Here is a 10,248-nt window from a genome sequence, read left to right as displayed (position 1 = left end):
CTGAGTCATAGGGTTTACTATGTATTTATGAAAAGTATATCGTTGTCTAACCGACGACACAAGCCTTAGGGGGCTTACTGATTACTAGTCCGCCGGACGATATCGGCCTGTCAGTTGTTCGGAACTGTCAAATTTTTGTTCTGACTGGCCGATATCGTCCGGCGGTCTGATAATCAGTGGCCCCCCTTATTGAGCTTACTGTGGGACTGATATTTATTTATTTGACGACCGGTCTGGCCTAATGGGTAGTGACCCTGCCTATGAAGCCAATGGTCCTGGATTCGAATCCCGGTAAGGGCATTTATTTGTGATGAACACAGATATTTGTTCCTGAATCATGGATGTATTCTATGTATTTAAGTATTTATCTATTATCTATATCGTTGTCTGAGAACCCACAACACAAGCCAATAATATCCTATAGGTAATATTCATTTATCACATGTATTGTAGGTTGGTCACCATTCTAAGTCCAACTATCCCGCACTCATAGTTAATTATTATTCCTTATCAATCACAAACAAAACGAGAGAAGAAACATGGCGGACTCACCCTATTTTTACCACCCCCTTGTACCTCATCGGGTCGGACTTTAATTTAAGGGGTACCCGAGGATTTCATCGATTTTTGACAAGTTTTGAATCGTATCTCCTACGTTTGCCCTACAAATAGAATTATAAGAAAAACGGCTGTCGGTTCTTCAATCCTTGGACCGTCCGTCTGTCTGTCCGTCTGTCACCAGGCATCTCATGAATCGTGATAGCTAGTTAAAATTTTCACAGGTGATGTATTTCTGTTGCCGCTATAACAATAAATACTAAAAACAGAATAAAATAAATATTTAAGTGGGGCTCCCATACAACAAACGTAATTTTATTGCCGTTTTTTGCGTAATGGTACGGATTCCTTCGTGCGCGAGTCCAACTCGCACTTGGCCGGTTTTTGTCATCCACAGCTCAATGCAAGAGGGGCTCAAGTATTTTATTTATAACTCCCTATCTCTAAGTTATCCTCTTGCCTCCCAATTTCCTTACCCCTCAACCGAATACATATATCACAACACAACCATAGCTATCCATCATCCTAACAAGATCGATCACCAATGAGATAGACGAAAAATCAAAAAAGTAGGGTGAAAAAAAAGCGAGGGTGTCTCCCCCACGTTTTTTTCCCGTAATCAGTCCGTACTAATGGTATATCTTTATATATTTATTTATGGGTTCGTGAGGGTCGCGGCCCTCGTTTTTTGTGGGTGTTTAGATTGAGTAGGTAGGTATGGTTGTGTCTTTAAGGGAGTAGGTATATTTTTTTTTTGGGAAATAGACAGGAATGTAAAGTTAGGATATAAAAAAATACGAATAGGAAGAATCCCGAGTGCGTTAAAATATCGACTGTGTAGAATTACGAATGGAGTAAACTGCAGTTGCGATAAACTCATTTTGTGTAGAATCGCGAATAGGATGAAACCCGATTGCGTTACAATTTAGACTGTGTAGAATTACGAATGCAGTAAAAACCGCAGTTGTGTGGAATCCATATTGTATGGGAATCACGAATAGGAAGAATTGCGTTTGTGTTATCCATCGCATAATCCATATGAATAAATCTAAGCATTTTATTTAACTACTTAATCATTAAACATATTAAACATACTTAATCATTAATTGGTGTAGGTACTTACAGCGAGCTGCAAAAATGGTGAATAAATTTATTAACTAATTCTATTCATAAAGTGGACATAGACTTTTGTGGCTGTGTGTACCTAACAGGATTACAGCTTAAAGGGGCCCACTGACTATCAGTCCGCCGGACGATATCGGCCTGTCAGTTGTTCGGAACTGTCAAATTTTTGTTCTAACTGACAGGCCGATATCGTCGATGTCACTGGCAATTTCTTTTGTGAATTGCATTGCTCATTATTATTCACAACGACGGGACTTAATCGCTTAAAATAAGTTTTAAACTCACCTCCGACGTTTCGAGGACGGCGTTATCCCCGTGGTCTCAAGACCCCGGGTAGGATCTTCTCCGAGACCCCGGGGACAACGCTGTCCTCGAAACGTCGGAGGTGAGTTTATAACTTATTTTACGCGATTAAGTCCCGTCGTTGTGAATAATAATGAGTAAAAATCGTGAAAGTTTAAATCAGTGAATTGCATTGCTGCCGATGCCGCATAATAGAGGCGGATAACGAAATAAGGCTCCTCTATACCATCGGCAATGATGGTCAATTACAGAATGGGCGACGATTCCACCGTGTGGGCACGCGCACAATCATGGCCGCCACTTCCTTTGATGTTTGCCCGAAAACCGACAGAATCTTTTGACATTTATATTTTATTCTAGAAACTATTTTATTTTATACAATTTTTTTATGCTTGACGATCTTTTTGTGAAATTCTTAGTATTAAAAAATTTACTTAACATCAAAAAATTGCTGTGACAATTAGCTTAAGATAATACCTATATATATGTACATATTATTTACCATTCATGAGTGACTTACTTCCTAATTAGTTTAAGTAACTTTGAACTTTGAATGGCGATTACGCTCCATCATCGCCGATCGTGAGCCACTGTAGGACATTAAGCCCTACACACGATCGGGATCACATGCCATTGCCCATCATGGCCAATGTGTAGAGGAGCCATAGATTGTTTCTCGGCCTCGCCTGTCTCGGGGTCTCTTAACGAGTGTGTACAGACGGCATGAAATAACAAAATCTAAAGTACTTACTTTACTTTCTCGTTGATACAAGGCTATGACTTATTGCGTTTACGTAACGTTTAAAATACCGCCTACCAAGTAAAATGAACCATGTAAGATGTAATTATAACTTTATAACCAAGCGATAAGAATGCTAATCGCATGGCTAAGCCAAGTTACCGTAACCATCGCGGTAACCAATGGTAAAACAAAGGAGTTAACATTTAAATAACAATTTTAACTTTGCCGTTAAAAATTAAACTTTGAATACAAATATCAAAACGATCGGGTCTTTGGCAACTATGTTGATAAGTTGGTAATAAGTTTATCACGCAATGGCAATTATAAGGCCACGCCTTACTTTTTCTCATGGGAAAGTAGGAATAAGTACTTTGTGTATAAAATTTATGACAAATACATTGTGTTGAATGCTTGTAGCCTACAAATGGTTTGAAAAGCGGCTTCATTGAATAACAGTTTACATTTGTATCCGTTTACGTTACCTAATTAATAATTACGTATACTCTTTATATAAGTTAAGTGACATTTTCACTCGGAATATGAATGACAGACTGAGAGGACATTCTCTGAAGCTGGCACGGACGCAGATTAGTAGCAACCCAAGACGACAATTCCTGTCTAACCGTGTAGTGAAAGTGACACAGTTTGCCCGAATCCGTAATCAGTGCGCCTTCAGTGAACTCCTTTAAAAACAAACTCGACAAACATTTTACTAATGGACAAAACACAAGTGCAGGACATTGATATGCACGTATCAGCTATTTTAAGCTGCCTGTGCATTCGTATATAATAATAATATTGGCACACCTCAGTAAAAGATACAGCTTACAGAAAACTACAGAAAGTGTTTACATAATACATACCATCGTATTAAGGATAGTTGTAGACAACAGGCGGTCTTACCGAGCGATCTCTTCCAGACAACCTTTGGGTAGCGGAAACAAATCATTTAGTAGAAAACAAACAGTAAATACAAATTGAGTCCAATCAGCCACTTCATGGCATCGTCGCTAAGGACGATCAGCGGGCTAAGCACGGTCGCATTTTTATCGCCTATCACCATGCCTGTCACGTTCTAACAAGCATGTAAGGGCCAAAGTGACAGGCATAGTGACAGGCAATAAAAATGCCACCATGCTGCCACCGCGGTATCCAGGAGGTCCATTGGCATAGCGCGTTATGGGTCAATCCTCTATTATGTGCTTAATTGTTTGTGCAGTCTCGCCACAAATGCAAGCCGGGGATTCCATCCATCCACAGCGGTGCTAAAACAAAGACCATGCCACACACACACAGCACACACACCATAAGCACAGAGACCATGGCCAGTGCGAAGTCTCTTGAGGTTGAGTTGAGGTTTTATAAGTAAATTGGTTTTATAAATAAATTATTATGATTATGATTATGTTGCACCAGGGCCGTCTTGGGAGGTCGGACCCTGTAATTATGGCACCTGGAATGATTTCGGAGCCATCAATGAGTTCCACAACTGTGACCACTCACGATTCAGGTTGAAACAACTATCGATAACTCTTAAAGGGGCCCATTGACTATCAGTCCGCCGGATGATATCGGCCTGTCAGTTAGAACAAAAATTTGACAGTTCCGAACAACTGACAGGCCGATATCGTCCGGACTGATAGCCAGTGGGCCCCTTAAGGATACCGTAAATTTCATTCGATAGCGTGACGAGCGTTTGCGTTATGCCTATTTTCGTATGGGATTTTGAACAGCGCGCCAAGCGGGACGTTCTAGAAACTCTGAATCCTATACAAAATGACACTTAACACAAACGCGTACGTCACGTCACGCTATCGAATGAAATTTACACTAGGGGTACAGGTCACTCACGTTTTTATTAATTTGAAGATTGCTTGCCATGTTTCGCTCCATAACGAAGAGCTGCAACGGGAGCACGAGTTGGCGAATTTACGCAGACTCACCCGACCGACGGTAATAAACATCCTGGCTGCTGCTGCTGGCTGGGGGGGGGAGGGCTTTTAACATATCAGTGTCTCGCAGAAGTTCTGTTATTATAATTCTTATCATTAAGGGTAACGGAACACTAATGTATATCTATGACTCTTTACTACTCTTATGGGATTCAGATTCAGAGGCTTAGTTTATAGGTTATTATAAGTTAGTATAGGTTTAACTAACATAGGCTTAAGGGAATGTACACTAACACTATGGACATTAGTCTGAAATAAAATATATTGATTGATTGATTGATTTACGTTTGCCTGAATGCAATAATAGTTTTACAATACAAGTGAGAAAAATAGGAATAGGACTTGTTTCGATTTTAAACCCTCCCTTCGGTCGTGTTTTAAAATTCGCCACTCGGGTGGAAATATTTTACAGTACATAATATGGTGCTACTTTACGGCACTAGTGCGATAATTAGCACATTACGTAGGTAACTATGTCGAAAATATATATATAGTATATATGGCTTAAAGTTTTATTTACTTATCTTGACTTTCTATTATAACAATTTAAAGTAAATTGATGTTATGCGTCATATAAATTTTATGAGTTAATTTTTACTAAGACAAACCTCTATTTCTTAAAAAAAGTGCCCCTTAAACAGGCAGTTAAAAGAAAGAATAATCGTTGGCGAAAAGGGGAAGTGGGTGAATTACGGGTCCCCAGAGTGAAATGAACGTCAGAGAGGTTAGCAGATAATGCTTTTTAAATTAAAAATGCTTGTTTGTAATTGCCCGTGAAAAACGTCTTAAGACGTTTAGGCCCGAGGGACGTTCGATTTTATTTCAGGACGTCATGGCAGGTATGAAGGTACCTTAATAGCAATTATGTGCGTTGTGGTTCGTATTTGAACGTAGTTTAGGGAAAATAACTAACATGTTTGTTTTAAACCGAAAATAACATTCTAGAATGTGTAAATAAAGCATTTTGAGCCCTAAAGAAAAGATTTAAAAATGTTTAACTATAGCCGGTCAAACAACTTTGTCAGTAGAAAAAAGCGAGAAATTCAAATTTTCTATGGGACGATAAACCGTTCGAGCCTACATTTTTTAAATTTGCCGCTTTTTTCTACTGCCCAAAATGGCTTGACAGACTAGATGGCCCCATATGCCTAAAATGCTTTTTATGCAGTAAATGTATTTTTGTGCATTATAACAGAGGCCAGTAAATGCGAGGCACGCGGTGCTGTGTGGAGGTTGTCCGTCTTAAATATTTACTTGTCTGTGATAAAATCAATTCTTATATGTATTTTATTTCTTACAGCGGCCTCAATTAGCAATTTTTTTCATTATTATTACAGCGGTAACTAAATATTACGGTTAATGACATACAGACTTGACAGAAGTAATAGACGTAACATTCTATTCCTATAACATCAGCAACAGTGTCATAACAGGTCATGGACTATTTAACAAATATCTTTTCATAACAGGTGTCACAGACAGTCCCCTATGCAGAGGATGCATGGAGGTAGAAGAAACAGCCTCTCACGTGGTGCTGGAATGCAGCGGAGTGGCCCCATACAGGACAAAACATCTCGGATCCCCGAGAGACTCCCCGAGGTCCTACTCAACATCAAAGGTTTGATATTATTCCTCGAGGAGCTGGGCTGGCAGGACTAGCCCACCCCCCATGTCACGCAAAATAGGGGCCACTCGTCGAGTTGCGGAAAATCGCCCGAACTACAATACAATACAACATCAGCAACAAAACTAGACTTATATTAACCGGGATATACCTATAGACCGTGATCACGGTCTATATCCCGGTCAATATAAGTCTAGTGAAACTAACCGTGAATCATTCAAAACTCTAATCAGCAACAAAAGTCTAGTTTACAGTATAACTTACTTTGAAATATACAATACATCTAAAACACTCATGTGTAAAACATCGTAACTCACAAACATGCAAAAGCAAGTTCAAGTTCACTTCACATGTCCCGTTATAGCGGTCAGACCGGTCGCCAAGGTCGTGATCTACCGGGACCCGGGACTGTGATTGCGTCCTGCAATAGGGTATTTTCCACATGTTGAATTTTGTAACTAAGTATATGGGTTTAATAAATAAATGCAAGACGTCAAAGTTAAAACAAAAAAAATGTTAACATCCAAATAGGAAAAAAACAATGGTACCATTCGTTTCCTTACATTTCATTAAAAAAATATATATGGCAACAAATGCAACAATATACATAAATGCAATATTTCACCGACATAATCGCAATTTCCTTGTTTTCCACGGCTTTTAAAAGCGATAGCGTCGTTACATGCTGACTTCACGATGTAATGTCATTTTTGTATGAAGCGTTTCGTCATGCGCCAGACTTTGACCATCATTTGTGACTATTGTATTGCTTTAAAACAATAGGTCCCATACAGACATTTGATCCTCAAAACAAACCTGATCCACTGATACCTTAATAAAAAATTGTGGAATACCCTATTGCAGTACAGAATCTGTCTACTACATATGATGTAGTGCATTATTGTTTTTCATCGTATTTTTCGGAAGCGTTCGTATTCGTCATGCTAGTTCAGTCAATTACTTTATGTACCGAGACTGACCGAAATAGCAAGACACATTCGTAAGTTTCCGTGAAAATATTACGATGGAAAATAATTATGCACTACATTTGTATAAATATGATAGTCGTTGTTGTCTACTTTGTTGTTAGCTTATTATGCAATGAACAACTAATTAAGAATTAATAAAGATAAACCAATATTTAGTCAACACCCGGAAATCAATTTTAGCTAGTTGTAAAGTCCGGCTATCACTAAGCAACTACCGAACAACTTCGTACTCTACGAGCGTAACTTGACATCGGCGAAATTGTCATACATTTGATGGATGAAGAAGAAGAATTGTATTTTAAACGTCACTTACGGTTGCTATAAGTATGGCTGAGTGCAAATGCACTCACACTACTGTGCAAAACGGGATTTCGTCCCCATTTGTCGATCTGGTCAGCACAAAGAGCAAATACCGGTTATTCAAGGACGTATGATATATAGGCAGAATCCAACCCTAATAAATTTAATTTCTGGACATATGCGTTTTTGACTCTGAGATGTTAATTGTGAATTATTTAAGATTTGTAATTACAAACTGTTTAACAAATGAGTCATAGTTGTAACGGCACGGTTAGAAAGTAGTAAAGCACATTCCTTAAAAAAAACCACATAAATTAAGCACATTTTACTTGATATTTTTTGTCATTATCATTTATATAGGTTTATAATCAATAGGCTTATAATAATTACAACTTTAGGCTCTTTTTGGACTGGTAAAGTATTTAGAAAACCATCTAGGATTAATATATTCTAGATGGTTTTCTAAATACTTTACAAATAGGTACAGCGCCACTTTTATTATAAATAATAGATGTTAAATAAATCAAATTAACCACTAATACGGCTATTCTACATGTAAGTAATTATTATCTCAATTACAATAACACTAGACACAATACACCTATTGAACTACAGTATTTAAAAAAATGTCGCGTGCCCACAAACTCCATACAAATTCGATCAGGGTATCGATCATATTGATTTCAGGTAAAAAAAAATCTCTACAAAAACAAACTTTATTTATTGGCAGTAGAGCATAGAATGGCACAAAACTGTTTTTTGCACACCTCTCTACCCTAAAATTACCGGGTGTTAAGAACGTGTCAAAAAATATTTTTGCATTTTTTTGTTATTGTTTTTTTAATCTCTTTTTGTACCTGAAGTTGATCCGATGTGTGAACTGAATTTAAATTATGAGACTGTTTCAATCTTTGGGGTGGTTTTTTTCTTGTTTGCCACTTAACTCTGTACGGTAGATGTATTTTCAAATGGTTGTTTGCGTTGGTAGTTTTTTGGTGATTTCAACTTTTTTTTGGGATTTAAGAAATGTATACTGTAAAAACGTGAGAGAATGTGAGTTCGTTACCCCTTACATTTTTTCCTGTGTGACTGCTTAAGTTAAATTAATATATTTTTAGATAGGTACTTTTTTATACCACGTCGGTGACAAACTAGTATACGGTCCGCTTGATGGTAAGCAGTCGCCGTAGCCTATAGACGCCTGCAACCCCCAGGGGTGTAATATGCGCGTTGCCGACCCTAACTTATGTCAAACGTAATATTTGTAAGAAAGATAGTTACATATTTTGTTTAAATTGTTAATTCAAAGTTATCCGAATTTAAACATTATGCTAGACTTATATTGACCGGGATTTAGACCGTGATTACCTTTTGTTGTTTGTTGTTTTAATATCGGGAGCTCATAAATAATACAAAAGGTAATCACGGTCTATATCCCGGTCAATATAAGTCTAGTGAAACTAACCGTGAATCATTCAAAACTCAAAATGAACAAGAATTGTGAACAAATGAATGCATTATTTAATATTTATTTAGGAATAAATGTAATATAATCAATGAATTTAAATTTCATGGGTACCTACATAATAGTAGTTACTCGCGCGACATATTTCTTAGACCCTACTTCATTATCAAACGAATAATCAGTCAATGTTTTTGACGACTTGTCTCATAACGAGTATTGTTACATTGTAGTTACAATCAGCAACAGAAGTTGATAAGCGGGCGAGGTGTTCAAAATGATCTTGACGCGGGTTTATAAGAGCGTGTCAAGGTAATTTTGAACATCTCGCCCGCTAAGCAACCTCTGCTGCCTGTACCTAACGATTTGTAAAAAAATACGACATGGAAATATAAAAGAGATACCTAAATAATATATTTACCAACCAAACACAAGTTCTAATTATGGCTCCAATCTACGAACGCATAACGCGATTACCAGCCCTCGCAAAAAAGATTATTAACATACATAACGAAACTAATTATCAGGACGCATCTTAGAAATGCCAAATTATCCCCGACTTCAAAAACGCACCCCTATATTTACTAATCCTCGAAATTAAAGGACCCATAATCAACAGAGCCGTGTTCTCTAATTAATTTTCAGGGGAAAAAATTGAATTTGGGGGGGAAAATTTTTCGTCAAAAACTTAAATAAAAATTCAGATCGCGAGAAGTTTTCACCCTCTTTTGAAATCAGCAGAGCGTGCGTACTTGGGAAGTCCCCTAAAGATGTTGGGGTATTGAGTTCGGTGAGGCGGGTGGATTTTTCGTTGGCGTGTGTTTGGCTTTGGTATATATGTAACAGGGTGTAAGTACATAAATGGAATACTGATTTGGTAGGTGCGTATACTGAAATATCTTACTTGTAGGAGTTATAGGTAAGAAAGTGTATTACTTAGGTACTTTGGACATAATTTTAAGTGTAATTTTTAAAATTCATTGCGATTATCACAATTAGACCTTTTATAAAGAAGTACTGATCATAAACTATTACAGTTAATAGTTAATTATTGTGCCTTAAAATCAGTATTTTCAGGCACAATCATTTCTACCTAATTACCTAACAAACCTAATTATGGGTTAATTTTTATCAGCTTCTGGTAGATACCTACTGCCACAGGGCGGACACGCTATACATCAAAAATCACTTGC

Source organism: Cydia strobilella, chromosome 11, assembly GCF_947568885.1.
Source record: "Cydia strobilella chromosome 11, ilCydStro3.1, whole genome shotgun sequence".
In the NCBI taxonomy this organism is placed as follows: Eukaryota; Metazoa; Arthropoda; class Insecta; order Lepidoptera; family Tortricidae; genus Cydia; species Cydia strobilella.
Note: the sequence above shows the minus strand (reverse complement) of the source record.